Source organism: Carlito syrichta, unplaced genomic scaffold (genome assembly GCF_000164805.1).
Source record: "Carlito syrichta isolate Samal-C Ts95f unplaced genomic scaffold, Tarsius_syrichta-2.0.1 Scaffold302893, whole genome shotgun sequence".
NCBI lineage: Eukaryota > Metazoa > Chordata > Mammalia > Primates > Tarsiidae > Carlito > Carlito syrichta.
Genome location: NW_007246989.1, coordinates 154,659 through 178,094, shown reverse-complemented (window position 1 = coordinate 178,094; position 23,436 = coordinate 154,659). Strand labels below are relative to the sequence as shown.

The window sequence follows — 23,436 nt, the reverse complement described above, 5'->3', positions numbered from 1 at the left end:
AAGGTAGAGAGTCACTCTTCAAATGGCACTTGACCCCCCCAAGATGAAAAATGTATCCTTTGGCATTCACATGTGTTCACAGACTTCATTGAGAAGTGCCAGGATTACATATGCTGTTTAAAAATGACGCAAGTCAGCATGTCTTTGAACATAAACTAACATATCAATGTTTAAACTGATTGAATAAAAAAGAGACCGAATATAATGCATTGTTCTTGTGAAAACAACAACAACAAAAGGAAGGTGAAGTAATATAGATTGCTTTGTGTACTAGCAAAAGGGTTTGTTCAAAGCAGCGCTGCTACTGTCTTCTCTCAGAGGACATTTTAAAACAGCACAAGTTGAGCACAAGAAGATCTTCCTCGTGCTGCCCTGAGGACTTTATTCACCTCACACTGTTTCCTTGGCAATGCAGCTTGTCATCCTGGAATAAGATTGCAATTTATAAAAAGTCCGGTAACACACACGGGCACAAGGATGGGAGCAACACACATTGGGCACCACTAAAAGAGGGGGGGATGAAGTAAGGGGTACCAAGTCACCCACCGGGTACCATGCTCACCACTGGGGCATGGGAGTGGGCTCGTCAGAAGCTCAAACTTCACCTTCATGCAATAAGCCTAGGTATCTAATCCTCACAGGCACCCTCCGATTCTAAAATTTTTTTAAAAGAAAGCCTTTTCTAAATTCTCAAGAATTTAAATTTGATCACCATGCTAGAGAAAAGACAATATAATTGGTAAGCTCTCTCTATAGAAAATTATATTGCAACGTTGTTATAGTTTGAAGAAGCAAAGAATATGTCACCAAAACTTGTGGAGGAAAAAGTATAGAAGTGGGCCCAGACAATAAATAATACAATATTATTTTTCTAGAGAAAAAAAAAGTCTAGTAATAAGAATACATACAGGATCAGCAGCTTAAAGAAGAACTCATAAAATAACCTTGGAAGTTGGATAAGAGAAGTGTGACCAGAGAAGCTTAAATTAATGTTTGGGATATATATTATTTTATTTTATTTTATTTTGTTACTTAGTTTTTATTTCTCTGCAATCTAGCTAGACATGGAAGGGAATAAGGAAAATATGGAGCCCAAAGAATTGTAACGAGAGCCCAAAGATTATAGGGATACTGCGAGCAAATGGGATGGATGGGGTGCTCTCCTGAGCTACAGAAGGAATGATCTGGTAGTTTAAGATAAAACAATTCAAATTTATTAGAGTGGTCCACAGTCAGCAATGGTGATCTTCTTGCTGGTCTTGCCATTCTTGGACCCAAAGCACTCCATGGCTTGCACAACATTCATGCCCTCTTTCACCTTGCCAAAAACCATATGCTTACCATCCAACCATTCAGTCTTAGCAGTGCAGATGAAAAACTGGAAACCGTTTGTGTTTGGTCCAGCATTTGCCATGGACCAAATGCCGGGACCTGTATGCTTCAGGATGAAGTTCTCATCATCAAATTTTTCCCCATAGATGGACTTGCCGCCAGTGCCATTATGGTGTGTAAAGTCACCACCCTGGCACACAAACCCTGGAATAATTCTGTGAAAGTAGGAACCCTTACAACCAAATCCTTCCTCTCCAGTGCTCCGAGCACAGAAGTTTTCTGCTGTCTTTGGAAATTTGTCTGCAAACAGCTCGAAGGAGATGCGGCCTAAGGGCTCGCCTTCGACTGCGATGTCGAAGAACATGGGGGGGTTGACCATGGCTGATGGGAAAAGGCTCAAGGTGGTGGCGTCTGCAAAGCCTATATTATTTTAAAGTTGCATCATATCGGTTATTTTTCTTTCTTATAGCAAAGGATATTGAGATGTAAAAATACCTTCAAGTTACTAGCATGGAACAAAGCGTGGACTTCCAGCAGGACCTTCCAGCCTGGTGTGTTTCTTTTTAGCAAAGCAGGAGGTAACATACAAAATGCCTCCTCAAACTGTTTTTTCCCTTTCCCCATAAAGGAACTTTCTTTGTGTCTCCTCTCATTGTCATTCATTCATTTACTAAAAAGTCATTCTCCGAAACCAAACACAATTTTTTCACAGCCAGTGTAATACGTGCACTAGGATGCTTTTCTGTCAGACTCATGGGCACCTCAACTCTATCAGGGTTTGAGGTGCATTTCCAGGTGGCAGCCAGCCCTCTAACTTCTAATGAGTTGCTTGACGTACAATAGTCCCTTACTTTTATTGCTATTGTTGCTGATGAAATTTAGTTGAGGGGTGTATTTGCAACCTGCAGGCCCCTAAAGTGTTGTAAATTGATAGAAGGAAAGAAAGAAATCATGGAAACTCAAAAACAAAGTAAAACCTCATGATGAAAAAAAAACCACTTTGTGGTTGGAAGAAGACAGAGAATGTAATAAATCATTGACAATTGTTTAGTTTTTTAATAATTTCTTCACTTGGTTCAAATTCTCTTTCCTTCAAGACTCAATTCCCATCTACAAACCATATCTCCCAGAAAGTTTTTTTCTACGACTAGACATTGGCATAAAACCATCTACTCTGGGTAAACCCAATGTTTTTGACACTCTTCTGGCAATATATGTGCTTGATAAAATAATTCTGTCTAAGTTAAACTTTTATTATGCTAAGTAAAGTTTAAAGGACCTAGATTTCTTTTTTGTTTGTTTCTTTGTTTGTTTGTTTGAGTTGAAGTCTCACTCTGTCGTCCAGACTGGAGTGCAGTGGCACATTCCCGGCCACCGCAGCCTCGACCTGCTGGGCTCCAGTGATCCTTCCGCCTCAGCTTTCCAAGTAGCCGGAACAACAAGTGTGCGCTACCGTGCCCGGCTAATTTTTGATTTATTGTTGAGACGAGGTCTCTCCAAGTTTCCCGGGTGGGTCTCGAACCCGCGGGCTCAGGTAATCTACTCGCCTCTGCCTCTCAAAATGCTGGGATTACAGGCTGAGCCACCGAGCCCAGCCTATATTTCTTAATAAAGTTAGCTACCTGTGGACATCACCCAAGGGATAGTCTTTGGGTTTTTTTTTTTTTTTTTATTTCAATAACTTTGAGGAATACAGAGGTTTGATCTGGGCTTCAGGTGGGCTTACCACTCCCACCTTTAATCCATAGGTAATTATTTTGTGCTTCCAACCCTCCTCCCTCTTCTGAGTCTCCAAAGTCCATGATACCATTCTCTATGTCTTTGCATATCCAAGGGATGGCCTTTGAGTGAAATTAAGGACAGCACGAGAAGATTATTTTTGAAAATATTATGAACCCTAATAAAACTTATAACTGGGAAAGAAAAAGTTTTGCATCTGTGTCTTAAAAACTACTTTGGGGGCCAGGCATGGTAGCTGTAGCCTGTAATCCCAGTACTTTGGAAAGCCAAGGTCAGAAGATTGCCAGAGTTCAGGGGTTCGAGATCAACCTGGGCAACTTGGTGAGACCTTGTCTCTACAATACATCCAAAAATTAGCTGGGTGTAGTGGTGCATGCCTATAGTTCCAGGTCCTTGGAAGGCTGAGGAGGAAGGACTGCCTGAGCCCAGCAGGGCAAGGCTGCAGTGGCTATGATCATGCCACTGCACTCTAGTCTGGGTAACAGAGTGAGACTCTGACTCAAAAAAAAATGCTACTTTGCAGAATCTTCATCACCTTCATCATCCTCAGCATCACCGTTATTTAGCAAGTATTGCCCACAAGGTCTAACTGCTTCACATCACTTATTTCACTTCAGCCTCTGCAGGACTGGATACCTGATTTCCAAGGCCAGTAAAAATGACAACCCTGGGCCTTTTATTCAAAAAACAGGGACATGTGTTGTTAAATGTATTTAAATATCAAGTGTTTTCCTTTATTTGGACATTTCTCTCTTGACTTGAAACACTGTTTTTATTTGCTAATTAGTGTTATTCAAAGGGAAGGAACACCAAGCTTTAAAATTATCAGCATGACTTTTTCAGTTCATCTTTATATTGTTCAATGCCAGTTTTAAGTGAATGTACAAGATAAATTCAAATCTATGCAGATAGAGGGTTAATTCATCTTCTGTGACTCCTGCATGTCCACATGGAAACAGCACAAAACTAACACCACTGTTTTGATTCCACTTCCTGGTAAGTGTACAGTCTACCAACTCTATCTCCCCATTTGCTGATCAATGAGGAAGGGCGGGAAGGGAAAAGCACCCTGGACCATCCAACCCTCTCCTTTCCTTTGATGTCATTTCCAAGGTGAATGACTGGCCGATACAGGGAGGTGACATGGGAAAGACAGGGTATGACGCAGTTCCAGGGTCTGTGGGGCTTCTTGCAACACAATCACCTTCTTTCTGCACTTGCAGCAAGTCCTAGTTTGCTTAGTCACAGAGGTCCCCAGTGCACACTTTGAGTCTGGCAGACTCCCCAGACATCATGGGTTCCACAACCGGGACGAGACCATCTGGAATAATGCACACTCCATGTGTACAGGCAGCCGGAATCGTGGAATACCTGCATTGTACTGACCAAGTTAAAGTTTGTGTTCTCCAAAATTCACACCTTGAATCCCTAGTCTCTATTGTCTGTATTTGGTGATCGAGCCTCCAAGGAAGTAACTTAGGTTAAATGAGGTGGTAAGGGAGTGGCGTTGATCCTATAGGATTAGTGTCCTCGTAAAAAGAGATATTAGTGCCCTCATAAGAAGAGACACCAGAGAGTTCTCACTCTCTCTATTCCATGAGGACACAGTGAGAAGATGCTGAGTATGAACCAGAAAGTGAGCTCTCACCAGACACTGGATCTCTCAGTACTAGACTTTGAGTTTCTAGCCTCCAGAACTGTGAGAAATAAATGTCTACTGTTCTGTTATTGTAGCACCAGGAGTATAACCAAGGTCCCTTTGCTTGCCTTATGGAAAGCCAATCACTGAGATGAGGATTGCCAGGGAAGAAAGGCTTTATTGTGTGTGACATCAGCCAAGGAGATGCAAATTGAATCTCAAATCTGTCTCTCCAACCTACTAAAATTATGAATTTGGACAGCAGGAAAGCAATTCAAGCACTTGTGAGAAAACAGAGCTGAGGGAGGACTAAGGAAGAGGAATCGGTCAACAGGCAGTAGGTAGTCTCCTTGTTCAGATATGGTAATCTGGTGAGTTTCAACTTCTTGATTCTATCTGGGAGACTTGAGTAAGGAACTCAGATGAGATATGCATAATGTTCTCAAGTTTTTAGACTGTGAGGGGTCAATTTATATGTTTATTCCAAAATTTTGTAATCATCAGTTCTATGAGGAAGCAGGATTGGTTTCAGTTTAAGCCACCCAGTCTGTGACATCATTTCATGGGCAGCAGGAATGACTGTGAGCTTATCTCTTCCTCTCATCTATCTACCTCATTGTCCCAAATGACCTCACCATGAGCTCAGGTTCAAATATACAGGTATTAAAAATGTCAAGGCAGGACAGCAAGGCATGAACCCAAGCACCAGGCCCTTTCAAGAGGGAGGAGAGGCAGCCATAAAAGCAGATAAGGTTGTTCTCATTTTAATTAGGAGGCAGCTGAGACTCAGAAAAGTTTAGTTTGTGGCCAATGTAAATCCGCATCTACAAATGCAAGTGTGAAAGAAATATATTGTTCTTGCTTTTAGTGAAATAAATCTGATTCTGAGCTTCCTGGTGGAAAATTTAATCTTGATTTATTTGGGGTTTGCTGGATTTCAAATTTAGTCTCGGTTTATTTGGGGGTTAGGGCTGCAATTTCCTTGTGCTAATGGGTATTGCTGGTACCTTGAACTTGGTGGTTTGTTTATGTTTATATGAGGAGGCATCAGCAGCCCACAACCACGACTTCCATGAGCCATGTAGGTCTCCATTGCTCCTTGCACCGCCTGGTGGTGCTGTCAGAGGAGAGGCAGGGCTGGCTATTCTAGTTTACATTTCTTCCTTCTCAAAGGCTTCCAGAATTTCTCCCTAAATTCAAAAAAATTCACTTTGCTTCATTGCAGAGATTTTCAACATAATCTCTTCAGATAGTTTGTAATTTTCTAGAAAAAATGAGCAGTTAGAAATTGCTTTGTTACCTAAAACTGCCTTAAAAATTCCATGCTGTGGACATGATATAAAAAATTTTTGAAAAAACGCTGAGTTAAGCAATAGTAAATATATTTCCAGATCCTGAGGCTTGCAGAGTTGTTGATAAACTGATATGTAGTACTGAGATGGGTCGATGCATCATTTTTTTACCAGTTTATTTCACTATAGAATTAATTATTTTCCATAAGTACTTATTAAGACATTCCTTAATTACCCTTTACAACAAAATTTAGAAAATGGTGGTCAAAGTTATTGCATTCCATACTATCTCTAAAAATGACATGTTAATTGCAGATGGTTACTACCCATGACACTTTTACTTTTTCCTTAAAAAGTAAAAATTAATTAATTAAAAATCCAGAATTTTGTGTTTCAGGTAGAACTAAAGCACCACCCAGGAGAAAATATCTAATTCAGTGGTCAGCAGAATGGACCACACAACAAGTGCTTTAGGCTTTGCTGACCCACAGGATCTGTCATAAGAACTCAAGTCAAGAAAGCCATAGAGAAAGCATCAATCAACAGGGGGGCCATATTCTACTAGCCTTGTTTACAAAACAGGTGATGGGCAGGATTTGGCCCAGGGTTGTAGTCTGTGATCGCAATGTAATCCATACAGAGGTTTGTTTCTACAGAGGAGGAAGTGCTTTCTGATGCCCAATTTATGCTCTGGATAGTGGTTTCCACCATTCTCCTGGGAGCCCTCTGATTAATTTGAACAGAGAAAGGTGACAAGAGCTGGTTTCAGTTCAAAAGATTCACTTAAGTTCTGTGAGTAGGTTTTGGAGATTTATTTATTTATTTATTTTTTGAGAAAGCAGGAATTACTGAGGACAGAAAAGCTCCCACAGAGGGAGGGGACCTGAAGGGGTTGCCCATCTGGGGTTGAAAACCTGGTGTTTATATAACCCTAAGTCCAAGTCAATTGGCTAGCACTAGCTGTGAGCTATAACTGCTCTGATTGGTCAGTATTAAGGACTAATTGGCATGAGGTAGGGGTCTAATGGAGAGCTGATTGGTTACTTTTTGATCCCAGTAGTGAGTACTTAAGTTTTGGTTTGAGAGGCTCACAGGGAGCTTGTTTACCAACACTGAGCCTGAGAGGCCTGCTGGGAGTTTACTATATTGTGGACCTGCCTGTCTGTCTGCCTAGCTTTTTTCTAGCTATTTCCTGTCTCATTCTCCCCTCTGGAGTAGTAACCCTAACTACCATTAGGGAGTAAGGATGATGTCTGGAGATTTCATTAATATCATGGTGACTACAGTTATCACAGTATAGTGTGTACTTGAAGGGTGTGGATCTTCAGCGTTTTTGCCACACACAGGGAGGTGACTATGTGAGGCAATAAGTATGCTAATTAGCTCGATGTGGTAGTCATTTCACAGCTTATATGCATATCAAAAGATCACAGACACCTTAATATAGACAGTTTTTATTTTTAAGTGGACATTAATAAGCTGGAAAAAAAATTACTCTGTATGTTGCTATTTGCATAAATATCCGACAAGGATTAAGTACTCAATCAATGATATCTCCTGTAATTCTGGACAGGATTTTCTGATAATGAGTAAAAATACATTGTCTGCTTGATCCACAGTTTATTAGTGTAAATTACTAAGTTGTAATTTGGACATTTGCACAAAGCTCTCTATCGAGACCAACCCTAGTAGACAGAGCCCCTGAAAAATCAGCTTTATGAGTTTGTCAGACTAGGGTCAGGGCCTATTTCCCATATTATTTCCACCAGGGTCACCTACCAGAATTCCTAAACAGTCTCAGGTGACACAATCCCCTGTTAGACTCTTTATCAAGACATTATAATATTTCCTTTTATGACCAGATTATAAAGAAATCAGTTTTGGCAACTGTCTACCCTAGAATATTAATTCTAAAATGAAAAGAGGCCTATGCTGCATTTCTTGGTCTTTCATGGCATAATTCAATGACAACACAGAGATAATTCATGGCATAATTCAATGACAACACGGAGGTAGGTTAAAAAAATACAGTTCACTTTCAATCAAGGTAAGGGAATTACTGCCTTAATTTGCTAAAATAGGAGACAAAATTGAATAAAAACAGAAATAATATTTTTAAGAAAATTAAAAGCCTGACAAAACATGAAAATTAAGTAGTATTCAACTCGTGTATATAAATAATCCCTTAAAATACTAAGATATAAAATTCAATTTAAAATTTCTTCTATATGAAGTTAAAAGGAGATACTCCTAAAATATCTACAGAAAGAAGAATGAAAATGAGAAAAGATATATAACAGACAAGCAACAATCATCTAAAAAGCTGGTGAATGCAAAACAATAAACGTAACAGCAAAACCTTTATCAGAGATTAGAGGACATGACAGGGAATCTAGAAAACAGAGTAAAACACTTAGATTGTGAATGAGCCATCCAAACTCATTTTTAAAAGTCCAAAAATGTTTATTGGGAGTAACTGAAGTTCAACAAATTCATACAGTTAGTCAGAAACAGATTTTGAAGAAGAAAAAAATAAATTTTCAAAAATAGTTGCCCCCTGCAATATGTCATCTATTTATAGACGTTTGCTTTACAAACCACCAATTAGTACTGATAAAAAACAGTAGACAGATAATGATTTAAAGTATTATTTAGCCCAACCCAAAGGTCAAAATACAGACAGTCATCTGAAAATTTCAGTAAGTTATTCGAGATGGGATATAAAAATACGTACATTGCATGTTCTGCATTGTCAACAACAACAAAACCCTCAAGGTTTAAAAAATTAAAGTTAGTTTTTTTTTTTTACGAGCCTTGTACTGAGGACTGCAGCCGGTAGCAGTCCTTCAGAGAGGTTCCGTCAGACTGTTCCAGCACAGTATTTCGACCCAATGATGATATACAGGTGCTGGGGGTTCAGTTTGTGTAAAATCACATCAGATTTCTCAGAAGTTACCTTAAAGCACAATCACATCAAGGTTTGGGTGTAGGAATTCATCTGGCTATACATTGCAGAAGCACAATCACTAACTCTGTAAGACGTTATCTGAAATGCAGGAAAAGGCAAAAAACAGTGTAGATTTGTTGTTTATTTGTTTTTTGGAGACAGGATCTTATTCTATCACCCAGAATGGCTTGCAGTGTTGCAATCACAGTTCACTGCAGCTTCCACCTCCTGAACTGAAGTGCTCTTCTTACCTCAGCCTCCTGAGTTACTGAGACTACAGGTGCTCACCACCATGCCCAGTAGGTCATCTAAATTCTAAGGTGTATAGTGACTCAGACAAGAGATGAGGGTAACTATGTTTTGCCTCTCCAGAGAGCTACATGTCCTCACAGAGTCAGGGTCTTTGTGAAATTATGCTGGCAAGCAGAAATAAGCAGACAAATTTCTTACAATCTCTGTTTTGTCTCACAGTATGTATTAACTCATTTCAGATCCTACTCCATTTCTGCCACAAATAGGGCTCATTTGTAGACCCACAGAAATGAAATCAATTCTAACAGGTTAGTTATAGCATGAATGGTTATTTATCATTTCACAACTGTTAATGATGATAACAAATAGAACATATTTCACTAGAAATACAAAATGATCTTGAACATGTATGCACCTAATAAGACTTTCTGATAACACACAAAGGAAAAATTTCCAGAGTATGAAGGAGAAACTGACTCCTCCAAAATTTTTGGAAGAGAATGAATGGTCATGTCTCATTTCTAAAAATATACAGTTTCTAGAAACTGAGAGGTCAAGCAGACAGACACATTTAAAGGACCCAAGTATAATGCATTGTATATTTCAAACAGCTAGAAAAAGAATTTAGAATGATCTCAGAACAACAAAAAAAAACCCCCATGATTTTGTCATTACACTATATATGCATGTATTGAAACATCACATTTTACCCAATAACCTTGTACAAATATTATATGTCAATAAAAATATTTTTAAAAATAAAAATATAAAATGAAGAACCTAATTAACAAGTGTACCATGTTCAGTTACTTACAAACCTGCATCCAACACAAAGAAAATTCATAGACTGTGTGAAAACCTTCTACATTTAAATTCTTTCAAAAGGAAAATACTCTAATCTCTCTACTTCTGTAGTTCTCTCCCTTCAAAAGCCCTCCTCCCAAATTACAGTTCTCCCTTAGAAAGGCGAATGTAGGCAGTGGGTGTCTGATATTCAAAGGATCAATTTTGTCATCTCTTAGTAAATTCTGCAAAGATGTGTCTAAGATATAGGTGTATTATTGTCATCTGCTTTGAAAATTTGGAGATCAAATTTGAGCAAAATCTAAGACAACAGAAAACAGTCACGTGCTATACCATGTTGGACTAAATACCAGCAGTTACTGCTAGGAGAGTAGATTTTAGGTGCCCTTATCGAAAAAGGAGGATAATTATGTGAGGTGATGGATATGTTAATTTACTTGACTATTGCAACCATTTCACTATGTATAAATATGTACAAACATCGACTTGTATACCTTAAGTATATACAACATAAAAAAATTCCTTTTCCATGGTAGATTGTAAACTCTAATATTTGGAAGGAAAATAATTTCTATGTAGTCCCTAGTGGTGCCAATATTTGTTATATGTAAGTAATTATTGGTACTGTTTCTACATTTTGCAGGTTGTTGAGAATAGGTGTTTGAAAAACACTTGATTCTTTCTTTAGTAATATTGAATTTGGTTTACTTTATATAGTTTTTAAGTTATTCCACTTTGATATACTATTTCATTAGAGTTTTATTTGTTGCTGTTGCCTGCTTTGTCTTCTATGTCCCACGGGAGGTAAATTAACATCTCCCATCACCACTATTATTCTGTCTTTTTATTCTTTTATGATGTAAAATATTGGCTTTATGAATGTTGATGCTATGCTATCTGATGCATTGATATTAATAAATATTTTTATCTTCCTTGTAAAAAAAAAGTTATATGTAAGTAAAAACACGTTTACATTATACTTACACTTCACAGTGGGCATTTGATGATGTGAACTGCCTAGTTTTGTCTCCCTTTATGTATTAACGGTATCTCTATGTCTGTGGCAAGCCATCACTCTGAAAGCTCATGTCCTTTGGGGCTTCAGACTCTTCTCCCAGGTCTACATTGCCACAGCTGACAAGGGCCTAAATTGTCATCATAAGGACATTGTCTTCTCCCACAGGCATTGCTTCTGGGATGGGTTAGTGACCAAAATTAATGCAGAGCAAATTATGAACTTTTGGTTTAAATTTTGATGAAAAAGAAAAACCTCTTTTCTCTGCACAGGCATCTGGAAGCATGTCCCTGGGAGGCTTCAACAGTCATCTGGTCTTCACGGTGGGAAGGGGTGATGTAAGAATGGTCAGAGGAAGAAGAGCTGATGTGGTCTCAGTGCTGGAGTTCTGGGACAAGAACCACTCCTTTCTAAGGGATGATACAATCCCATGTGCTGCTAACATATTGAGGGTGGGTATCTTCTACTACTTGAAATTGGAAGATTCCTAATTGATACACACATGAAATAATTTGAAATAATGTTTCCATGTTAATTCATTGTAATGTAAAGCTTTATCACAATTATACTAGCTGATAAATATTTTGAAAACATGAAGATAGTGTCTGGGCAGAATACTGGATGACAGAGCGGTTTGACAACGACTGGAGTCAGCGTTAGGGCCGTCGAAGAGTCCCAAGCTTTCTAAGGCCTGAGTCTGCTGACCTTGACATATGAGGATAAATGTTCCCCTTGAAAATAACACTAAAAGCTGTAGTGCTGACCTCTATTTATTTCTGTTTTTAGAAAATTTGAGTGAATGTTCAATAGGCACTTAAATTTCAACTTTGCTGAAAGTGATGTTTACAGCAAAGAATGATTCCTTGCCCGTTTTGTATAAAGCAACCTAAATATGAGGCTGTGCTGGTGAAGGCAGATTACTTAACCTCTTTTCCCCTGATCATAAATCTCTACTAAAGTCAAACAATGACCACAAAAAGGCCGTTGGTAATAAGAAACAGGGAATCCCTCTGGCTGTCCTATAGCTCATCATGAAATAAAAAGCTCCAGGACATGTACAATGAGCATCTCCAGCAAAACATGACAAAGTGATTTCATTATCTGGGTGGCTTAGCAAATGGTCCATAGCAAGCGGTACAATAAGTCCCTAACTAAAGAAAAGGTCCCTGTTAGAGCAGGGAAAATAAAATATCACTATGCGTCATTGTTGCTTCTTAATGCTGTCACTGCTGGTAGTATTACTTTCTCTATGTTTAAATGTGGCCAAAATGACTAATACATACAAACAAGACACTAACATTCAAGTGTGGACTTTCTTACTTGCTGGCCTCTACACTGGGAGGCCCGTGTCTTAGTCCATTTGGGACGCTATAACAAAATGCCACAGACAAGGTAATTTATAAATAATAGACGTTTATTTCTCACAGTTCTAGAGGTTGGGAGTCCATGATCAAGGTGCTGGCAGCTTCAGAGTCTGGTGAGGGCTTATCTCTACTTCCAAGATGGCACCTTGTGGCTGCATCCTCCAGAAAGAAGGAGCACTGGGTCCTCATATGGCAGAGGAAAGACAGACAGGGAAGGCTATTCTCTGAAGTCTCTTTTATTAGGGCACTAATCTCATTCACTGGGCAGAGCCCTTGAGACCTGACCCCCTTCCAGAGACCCTACCACCAGCATGATGATTGGACTTAAGCATATGAATTTTAGAGGGATGATACATGCATTCACACCATTGCATGGATAGGGGAAGGAGTCAACCTACACTGGAGCAGTTGTCACAAAATGTCACTGAGCACCATAGCCAGCTAGGCTGAACACGAGTAGATCACTCAAGGCCCACTCACATGCATCTGCCTCATCTTCTTCAGGTCCTTCATTCCAAGAACATCTGCAGCCAGCATCGCTACCCCAATTTTCTCCTCATTCCCACTGCCATTGTCCTACATCTTGACCATTTTAAGTTTCCTCAATCATCTCCTGAACTGATTATCTTCTCTTTAGTATTTCCCCTTAACTGAGACTTTGGAAGTTCTGTGACCATTCAAATCTGAACTTGTCACTAGCACAATCTCCCATGACTGTCCATTGCCTGACCATCTGTATTTCTCCTTGACAGCAATCATAATACCAAGATTTTTCTGTTCAAACTCCATAGTTTCCATTCTTGCTGGATTGGAGGTTCCAAAAGGAAAGAAAAAGTTATTAAATATATTTTCACTATTTTATCTCAAAACGTAATAAAGAACCAAACACATAGCTCATGCTCATTAATCACTTGATGAATAAATAAGTCTGCTCCATTAGTCACTTCCTAAGGTAACTCGACTGATTTCATTTTCTAATTTAAAAGTATATCAAGGCATACTCTGTCCAAAGCCCTGAGCTAGGTTTTGAGGATACAAATAAACAAGATGAACCTAGTGCCATAAAATTTTCATTGTTGGGAAAAATAGAATGAACACAACAAATGTAACAGTGGTAGGCAATGAACTCACAAAAATGCAGGTGAGCAGAGAATGGAACAGCTACTTAACTCCATCCTGGCCAAGATTCTGTTCCACTGCAGAGAAAACACTTTAGCAAAGTCACAGTGTCCTCAAGTTTTCCTTTGACTTTTATTCACAGGCACAGGTGCTGATAAGGCACTGGAGACAGGCTTCTCAATATCTAGGGCTTCTGAGCACATATGCTGGGCAGCAGGCTTCTGTTACAGTCTTCTCTCTTTGAGGAAGTTTTCTTCTGTATTTGTAGTTCTCTAAGCCATTGCAATGCTCTCATAAAAGGAATTCGGAAAACAGAGACTCAGAAAAAGTGTGTGGCACTCTGAGAATTTTTTTAAAAGAGTATTTCTTTTTTTAATTTCAATGGCTTTGGGGGTACAAATGGTTTGGGTTACATGGATGCATTGCTCAGTGATAAAAAATTCTGGGCGGTATACAGGTACATTATACCTGATAGGTGATTTTTCATTTCTTTCCCCTTTCACCCTCCCCATTCTGAATCTCCAATGTCTGTTAAACCATTCTCTACACCTTTGCAGTTCCTTAGTTTAGCTTTCACTTACAAGTGAGAACATGCAGTGTCTTCTCCGAGGTTTATTGTGTGGGTGCATGGGATCTGTTCCTTCTTGGGCTTTACTAGAGGAGTGGAGCCATGCAGCTCCAACAGGCTTCTAGTCCTCAGGCCTGTTTGGGTGTGTGTTTCTGCGACTAAGGACCCAGCCCAGACAGGAGGAGGTAGATAGGAGAGGCGCAAGGACTTCAGAGGCCGCATCCATTTGCCCCTTTCCCTCTTTTACTCAACTTTCTCTTGCAGCTTATTGTTTACTGAAGAAGTGGGAGAGGACAAGGGGTCAAGTGGGTGTGTCAGTGAAACAGACCTGAAGCATGAAGGTTCTGAGGTGTCAACTTCGTGGTACACAAAGAACCCAAAGAAAGCCCAGGCTGTGAACATGCAAGTGCTGAGTGAGGTGTGAGCTGAAATAACTGGTGAGACAGACAGGTTCAGAGTGCAGAGGTCCCTGTAACACGTGTTCATTTTAAAATGTGATAGTCAAATGTGGTGTGTTGATTAGAGGAGGGTGTATCAAATTTAGAAAATAATAAGTGAGTCTGGAAAGAAAATTTAGAAAAAAATGTCAAGGTCAAGGAGACAATATGACTAAAAAAAAGAAAAAAAGCAAGACATAAGCAAACACTATATGAATATTGCCTCTCAATAGAAGTCAAGTAAATAGAATGGTGCTGAAGGAAAAATGGAAACAGGGAGACAACTGCATTTGTCTCAGTGGCAGTGCCTGCCATTAATTTGTTGGTTCTCTGTCCCAAACCCACCTTCCACGGCCTCTTGAAGGATGATAGAGTTGGATGCATGGAACCTTTTCCTTTTCCAGTCATCCTGTGGTCAGGTGTTGTGGATGTAGGACCCTGGGGCAACACATCAAGAGAAAGGGTTTCTCTTCATGAGCTCCTCTTGCATGGCGTGTAGTCTATGTGCTCCCTATGGGTGATCTGGTATCTGAAGGAGCTCCCAGTGTCTACACCAGCACAGCACCTGCCTCAGCCAACCTCTCTTGTGTCCTCCCCAATGAGGTCTTTGTCTCAGCACTGGGAGGTGGTTTCTCCACATTTATTAGTCATTGAGTATATTCTGTGAACCCCAGAGGTGTGGATAGACCCTGATATCTGCTCACTTTTCTTGAATTTGTCAGAGTTTTTTTGTTTTTGTTTTTCTCCCTCATCAGTAACCTTCTTTATAGGTAGGAATTATTTCTATTAAACTTTTTCTATTTAAATGCGTTTGTGGTGTTCTGTCTCCTGACTTGGTCTTCACTAATGCTCCCCAATACCAGGGGTTCAGTTGGGGTCCTGTGGGCCACCACACAAAAAAGCCAATCACTGAGACAACTGGTATTATCAGAGAAGAAGGTTTAGTGGAATGATATCAGCCAAGGAGAACAGAGATTCATTCTCCAATTTTCCTCCACTTCACACTGAAGTGAGGAGTTTATATAGTGGGGCAGGGATGTAGGAAACAGGAACTTGAAAGGGGTAAGAGAGAGAAGTCGCAGTAGGTAGGATCTGGCATCTCATTGTGTGGGTGTGCTAATCTGGTGAGTTTTAGTCTCTTGACACTATATGCCTGAGGGTTGGTTTCCTAAAGAATATAAATCAGATAAGACAAAATTTCAATCTTCAAGATCAGGATGGTCAATTTATATGTTTATTAAAAAAAAACTATAACTGTTAGTTCTACAGGGAAGTTGGGCCTGTTTCACTAACTCATTAGTATTGAATTTGAGTTAAGGCCAAACTACACATGTGATTTACTACTGTCAGGTCAATGGGCTTCAACACTGATAAAATCATTATAAGAACAAACACATACAAATTGACTAAAAATCCATCAGAAGTGTAGCAACAATTGTTCTAGCTGATCTCTTTTTGCAGGAGAATTGAGAGAAAAGTCTCAGTGAAAAGTCTTGTCACCCACATGAGTAGAGAAAATAAGAGCAAGGTTCAAAATATTTTTAAACTCTCAGTTGACTGCAGCACTGAAGAGCATCTGAGTCCAGTATGCTCATGTTATCCCTCCCTCTTCTTTAGACATGGCCAACATTAGTGTATTGAATACGTGGTAATCTGCATTGGCTCTCCTATTAAAGCATCAATATTATTTCTGAGAAGGCAACTTGCCTTGAAAAATATGAAAGATCACTGCACACTGCAAATAGTCAGAGAAGTTCAATGACTATGTCTTATAGTGTCTTTGCTTTCTTTCCCTCAGAAGAAGACATGGAAGTAAGTACAAGTCAACATTCATCACTGAAGGATGAGAAAACACTAGGTTGTTTTAGCCAGGAGAATGAAATGATCCATTTGGGATTTTAAGCAATGGCCATTTATTTTTTTGAAAATCTATGAGCTAGGAACATTAGTGGGTTCCAAGAGAACAGTTAGGTCAGGTGAGAGATGATACTGTTCACACTATGGTAACAAACTTCAAAAGTACTATTTAGGTTTAAAGAGGTCAGGATCAAACTACTTATTTTACCATCATTTCTTAAATAATCATCTTTTCTCCAGTGAATTGAAATCAGCATGACTTTTTGATGGGTTTACCTTGTGAAGTGAATAAAAAGATATGTGGCAAAAGGCTCTCAGACTTAGGGTCTCGAGCAACCCATTGAAAATTAGTGTGATTCACGGAGGCAGGAGAAGCACAGCTTGAGTTTTTTGGGGCGTTGTTTACTTTGAGCATTGTGAGTAAAAACTAGGAGGAGGTGGTTAAACTATAAACCTCAGGGTGGGTGCATGGTCTGAAATATAAGATTGGAGCAATCAGCACATAAAGGATCATTGAAACTGTTGGAATGAGAATAATTCACAGTGCTCCAGTCATGTTGATATTGCTACTATTTCCTGGGCATTCTTGGCTTCCTTGTGTTTCACATGCCTTTACCTGGGATAATCTTTACCTACTTATTTAATTGTAAAACTGCTGCTGAACATTCAAGACTCAGCTCAAGTAATCCCTTCTCTCGGATTTATTCTTTGACAAATCCTGTCTAGCTTTAACTTTTCTCTTATAGATTAGCACCAAGTGTAACTTCGTTTTACAGCACTTCTGAATTTCATGCTAGTTATATAGGTTTACGGCACTTCTGAATTTCATGCTAGTTATACATGTTTCTGCTAAGAAATCATGAGCTTGTTGAGGAGTTCTTTTATCTTAATTATACCTTGGTCTCTGCTCTGGCATGTAGCAAGGGCTCAATACATTTTATTTAAAAATTAACTCAAGGACTTCTGATCCTGAGCATGAAAAATTAGCTGGTATTAAATTTAGCTTCTGTTAAAACATTTGTAAAACCTAGAAAGAATATATAAAACAACTGTTTATAAGCATTAGACTCCAACAAGTATTGGCTACAATTCTTGACAGAAGGCATCACACGTTGTTGGGAGACAGGATCAAGGTTTCTTGTAGTGCTCTAAGTCTTACGTATAGAAACATGAATTGGCATTTGCTCCAGGCAATCATTTCAAGGATTTTTATCCAGTAGACAGAGATTGGAAGATAGTGTCTCCTACAAAGCAAAGGTCAGGTAGGTTTACATCAGACCGTTATTTATTTATTTTTTTTTTTAAAAGAAGTTTCCCATGATTGAGGGATTCCTCAGTTGTGAATCAAAGTTACTGCAGTCACCTAAATTTGTTTAGGTCACACCCTTGGAATTTGGTGGCAAGGGGAGTTCTTGCACATATAAAGCTCCTGCTGAATGTTCTGCTGAAAGTAACAGAGCTTTCTCCTCTGACCCAGGAGTTGTGCACTTTCTCAAAGGCTAAGGGAAAAATCAGACCCTCCACAGATCTTGAAGGTTACTGGTGAAGAAGATGAAATGCAGGAAGAAATGTAACTCTCTGAAAGGAAAACAATGAGGACCTCACAGAGAATGTGACGGATGTTAATTAGTTTGACTGTGATGATCATTTCACAATGTTTATGTATATCAAAAGATCACGTCGTATGCCTTGTATATTTTTTATTTGTCAATCATACCTCCATAAAGCTAGTGGAAAAAAACAAATGAAACAGAATCCTAACATTGCTATAAAACAGGATATATAATTTAGCAGTATGTATAGGAAACTGGATAGCACATATCTGTAAGGATGTATGATAAACGCAATAGAAGTCTGGGAAGGTTGACTGTGTGATGCTGGTAGACCTCGCCTGTTACAGTGACTCTGAGTCAACATCAGTTTTAGCATGTGCCATTATTTATGTGCCACTAAAAAATGAAAAAAGAATAATGCTCATTTTAATGTCATACATCTTCGATTGTAAGACATATTCTCATATTTCAACTTCAGTAATGTTAAATGTAAAAAAAGCACCTTGTAAAACATATGACACCTATACCTCTCACTACATCTACCATTTGTGTCTCTTGACTTTTGTACTACTAATTCAAGATAATATATTAAAACCAGTTCATTGTTTTATATTTTGATTACACAGAAAATTAATAAATATTATATTTAATAAGTTAGACATATGCTAGGAATACTAACATACAGAACTGTCATATGGTCATAGTACAGTCAAATCACAAAATAATGAATACAAGAAAAGAAAGCTAAACACTCAAAGTGTTGATATCGCAAAAATAACAGGATATTGTATTTGTTCCTGCTAGCCATGAAACTGATGTGCCCTTGGGTGCTTACCAAAAAAGAAAAATAATGAAACATGCTCAAATGTGATAAAAAACAGTGAGATTTTTTATTCCACAAAATCTAACTCTTATAAAAATATGACAAGCAAATAATAAAATAATAGTATTTCTTTAATGTGTAATATATGTGAAAATGAAAAAAAACTCACTCACTACTGTGTGACTATACAGAGCATGAAACTTATTTGTGTAAACTTACTGCAAAATAAATAGTAACATGCATTCAGGTCTGGAATAATGATTATAACAGATAATATTTATAGGCCATTTATGATGTGTCCTGAACTATTTAAGCTCCTTACATGTTAACTAATGATTGAGGATTGGCAGTGTATAAACAAATCACCATTTGTTCGTTTTCTTGCAAAGCTACAATCTATTTAGCTAATTATAAATAAATGAATATTTCTAGACCTGAAATTAAAATCTGACTCATGATTCTAGCATAGTGATTTAAATGACATTGCATAGAAGTCATTGCCTTCAAAATGGTATTTTGTTATTCAAGTGAAGATTCCCATTATTCATCAATTGACCTTTTTATTTCTTTGTGCACTAATTAACTGTTCAATTTAATTATGCATAAAACTCTAATTGATCATAGTAAGGGTGTCCAAACAGGTCTATCATTCAGTAGAAGCAAATTGCAATTATCATGTGGTTTTGCTATGCTGTACACCAAATATAGAGGCTTATTTCATATATTGTGTGCTTTTCACTCCTAAAAATAATCAGGATTTCTGAATCATCAAATGAATTATAAACTAAGATTCAGAGCTGTGCTTGCCATTTAATATTAGCAACCTATTAATGGAACATATATTCACTCTGTGCATTCTGCCTTCTAGATTCTGTGCCTTCAGATGCCCTGACTATATTTTAGAAAACATTAAAAGACCTGGCAGACTTTGTTTTGTTTCTTTTATTAACATCCACATTTAGCCAACATGATCAAGTTGAAGTAAATTTGAGTTTTAAGAAATATATGAAGTCTTTATAGCCATCAGGATATTGTCATTTTCCTTTCTTACAGTTTTATTTTAATTTGGCATTTATTTTCTTAGAGTTATACTCTAACTCTGTGACTTAAAGAGTCACTAACTTTTCTAAGGTACTGCAGTCCCCAGTAATCTCTCTCACAGGCTAGCATGTTCACATCTTTTAATTATTTTTTTAGTATTTACCTCTATGATTGTAAATATTATTCTTTAGTTACTACTTATTCATTTCCACGTTGTGGCAACATTTATTGTACTTTAATTATGAGAAATGGTGCTTTGCCATGCATTCATCCCTTCCTCTCCCCCAAAATCTTTCAATTTTTCCTTCATCCCTTTATTTTATACCATAATTTTGCTTGGACTGATACTAACTTTTATGCGAGGATATTAATACAGATACAATCACAACAGAGCCATAAATATCACAAGACTAATGTTCATTCTCTGAACAACTCTACTGATTTTAAGGTTCTAATTTCTCTTACTGCCCCATACACTTAGATTTTTATTTATATCACACCATGAGTGTTCTATCAACTTGCTATTCTATGAATTTCCTTTGGTGTAATAAATTTTTTATAGAGAGTTTTGACCTGTTCCAAGCTGGAGGATCTCCTTCCAGGCCTGTTTCACAGACGTCATCCTGACCTTTCTTCACCCTCATTCTGAGGTCTGCCTTCTCTGCTTCCTCTTGTTGGCTCCCAGCCTCCTTCGGTTCATGTCAGTTTCCTTTCACGTTTATTCACCTCCTCTGGTCGTGCATACTCCCCATAGCATCCCAAGTGCGAACACTTAGGAATTGCATTTGTAAGAACTTCCTTTTCCAAAATTGTCTTTAATATAGCATGCATAATTGACAGTTTAAAAAATAAATTCTAATTTAGAAATATGTTTCTTTCAGTTTTGAAGGTTTTGTCTATTCTTCTAGCTTCTAAGGATATTGTTGAGAATCTAATGGTATCCTGAAGCATGATATTTTGTATGCAGTAGGCTTGCTCCTCTTGTTAAGTTCAGATTTTATCCTTTTCATGTCATCTGAAATTTCATGATGGTGGAGTTTGGAATGAGTCTATTTTATTACTGTCCTGGGTTCTTGCTGGGTTCTTTATATCAGTCACAAAACTCACTTCTGTTTTTCTCTGTTCTGTCTTGAACACTTCAGGTATTGAAACTTGGACTGGTCTTCTGAATGTATTATTTTTTTCCATTTTTGGTTCTCTGTTCTGCTTTCTAGGAAATAAAAGCAACTTTGTATTCAAAACTTTTAACTGAGTTTTTCTTTTCTAATGTTTTTCCCTAACTTTTGAGAATGTGTGTGCATGTGTATCATCCTATTCCATACAGTCTCTAATCTCTCTAAAGACACCAGTGACATATTTGTTTTTGTTGTTTCCTGATTTCATTTATCTGCAGAGTCCCTGTATCTTTAAAATTGGTTATTTTCCTGTTCAATAGCCTCTGATATCGTATTAAAGCTTGTCCTCAGTTGTGTGTGGAACTTTGTCTCTTTACTTATGTTTGAGAATGGAGTATTCGAAGATGATTGGGGACTCATTTTCTGTGAGGTTTGTAGAGTGTAAGTTTCATTATAGATTGATGTAGCTAAACTTTGTTATGCTCAATCCCTGAAGTCAGCATTCTCAAGTAACTACTATTCATCTGTCTGTCCATCCATCCATCCATCCATCCATCCATCCATCCATCCATCCATCCATCCATCCATCCACCTCTGCATTCATTCACCCATCCATCTACTCATCCATCTACCGTATCTCTCTTTCTTGCTCCCTCTCTATCTCAAATATCTATATATTATCTATATCTAACTATAACTATTTATCATTCATTCATGGATCATTTCATTCAGCCATTCACCAATCTCATCCATCTATCTGTCTATCTATCTATCTTCTTCATCATCATCATCGTCATCGTCTATCTATCTACCTATCTATCATTGCAAGACCAATCTAACCATTTGGCTATCTGGTGATCTAATTTTCTAGTCTTTACATCTAAGCGATTTGATTCCCTCAGGGAAAGTATTTCAATCACCTGCTTTGAAGAATTATCCCCTGAGTATTTGAGCCAGTAGAGAGATGGCGAACATTCTCCACATTTATTACATGAACTGATTTTTAATTCCCTTACATTTAGTCAGACAAGTTTTCGTCCTTAACTTGTCTACTAACCTGTCTTATTATTTCCAGACAATGCATTTCTGGTAGTCTTCTAGGAAGGCAGTGACCCGAATAGATGGAGGATGGAGGGGATCTTGTTGTTATCCAACATCCTGGGACATGTTGTCATCAATCCATGAAACTTGTGTAGGTCTTGCAGTGAAACTGGGATTGTTTCTTAGCATTTTCCACTGACAATTAAGGCTAAACTTTTATATGAGGGGATTTACTGGCCATTCAGATATCTTCCAGTTGCTAAACTTTTTCTGTTGTCATCTAATCTCATCCTATTTTCCTTTCTTTTTGTCCTTGTGCATGTATGCTTTTCTTAAGTCCCTTGACAGTTTTTGTAGTAACAGTCAACCAGAAATCTAAGCTTTTTACAGTGGGTTAGAAAAAAAACATGGAACTGAAGACAGCATAAATTAGCCAATCAGCTAATCAACTCACAGAATCAACTCTAAACACTGTAGACACGACTCAACATCCCACATCCCTACACTTATCTACCTTCCTGAACTTTGCACTTGATTGCCACCATATTACAAGTTTTTTAAATGTTTTTAAAATAATTTCTGACTTTTTACAATCAACTGTGTATAGCTGTGAAAAACAGTCATACTTTTACATTTATCTACAGTTTGTTTTCATTATTGTAGCCTATCCCACTATATGATTTATATAACTTATATTTATATAAGTATCATGTAGACACTAATAGAAGGGCATATTAGATACATATTCAAGATTAAATGTTAATGTCAAGGATATGTATATGTTGGGCTTTCGTAGACAATTTTAAAATGTTTTCTAAAACGATTATGCAATCAATACATCCATCATCAATGGATATGTGTTCTCGTTTTTTAATATTTTTGCTAATACTTGGAGCTGTCAATGTTTCAAACAATGTATCTAATCTAAATAATTTCATTATATAAATAGTACCTCCTTACAAAAGTTATAATTTGCATTCCTTGATGGCTAGTGATGTTGAAACTCTTTATATATTTATTGTCTGTCTCATTTTCACTGATGAAACCATATGACACTGAAAAGGTTTCCTTTTGTGTGTGTATGAGCTTTGGAGGAGAGTAAAGGTTTTTAATTATAGAGTTTATTTCATCAATGATAATTGGGACTTTTGAAGTTTTGATAAGTTGCAATTGGTGTTGTTGAGGATTTTTTATTTCATCTAAATTTTCAAACTCCCTGGAGGAATGTCCTTCAAAATAAATTTGGTGAATTTTTAAATATATGCAGGATTTGCATTGACGTTGTCTTTGTCATTCTTGATTATCTTTGTCCTTAGTTTCTCTTTTTAAAGATAAATATTCCTAGTGATTTATATTTTTGATAATCCTTTCAAATTAATAATTGACTGTTGATATTCTTTATCTTTTTATTTATGTTTCACTGATTTCTAGTCTTATCTTATGATTTTTTTATTCAGCTTTCTTTGAGACTGTTTTTCTAGATCTTTAGAGATAAAA

General features: G+C 37.7%; 1 pseudogene; it reads right to left on the bottom strand.

The window, feature by feature from the left end:
• Positions 1-1,216: 1,216 nt before the first annotated feature.
• LOC103259570 lies at positions 1,217-1,711 on the bottom strand (annotated as a pseudogene).
• Between the last annotated feature and the right edge of the window lie 21,725 nt (positions 1,712-23,436).